The sequence below is a fragment of the Morone saxatilis genome, unplaced genomic scaffold (assembly GCF_004916995.1).
Source record: "Morone saxatilis isolate NCDOM2014 unplaced genomic scaffold, NCSU_SB_2.0 Contig2, whole genome shotgun sequence".
In the NCBI taxonomy this organism is placed as follows: domain Eukaryota; kingdom Metazoa; phylum Chordata; class Actinopteri; family Moronidae; genus Morone; species Morone saxatilis.
In genome coordinates, this window is record NW_023339762.1 from 3,916,890 (window position 1) to 3,917,223 (window position 334).

The 334-nt window shown below is 37.1% G+C and overlaps 1 protein-coding gene across 3 annotated transcripts in view; it reads right to left on the reverse strand.

The window, feature by feature from the left end:
- The window catches only part of pla2g15 (phospholipase A2, group XV), a 9,429-nt gene that overhangs the window by 5,550 nt on the left and 3,545 nt on the right, over positions 1 to 334 (reverse strand). The gene's annotated exons all lie outside the window — the stretch shown is intronic.

Sequence of the window (334 nt, forward strand, 5' to 3'; positions counted from 1 at the left end):
TGTCCCAAATGAAGACACCAGGGCATCATAACATCGTATTGTGATTATTTTGACAAATATGATTCAAGATTGCACCACAAATTTAATTTGCACTGAAAAAAATCATGATAATGTGAAAACAAACAAGTTTCCTTATGTCTGGAGAGCTACATTTGTAGGCCAGGGCATCTCTGCAGCAGTACAGTACTTTTATATTATAATGCTGTTTTGGCACACATTTTTTTCTTGGCTCCGATTGGATGTTTTTGTTCAGGCCCGGAGAATTCTAGCAAATTCCATTAGGAGCACTAAATAAGATAGAGGAACCTGGTTTTGTCACAGATTATCTGTCTCG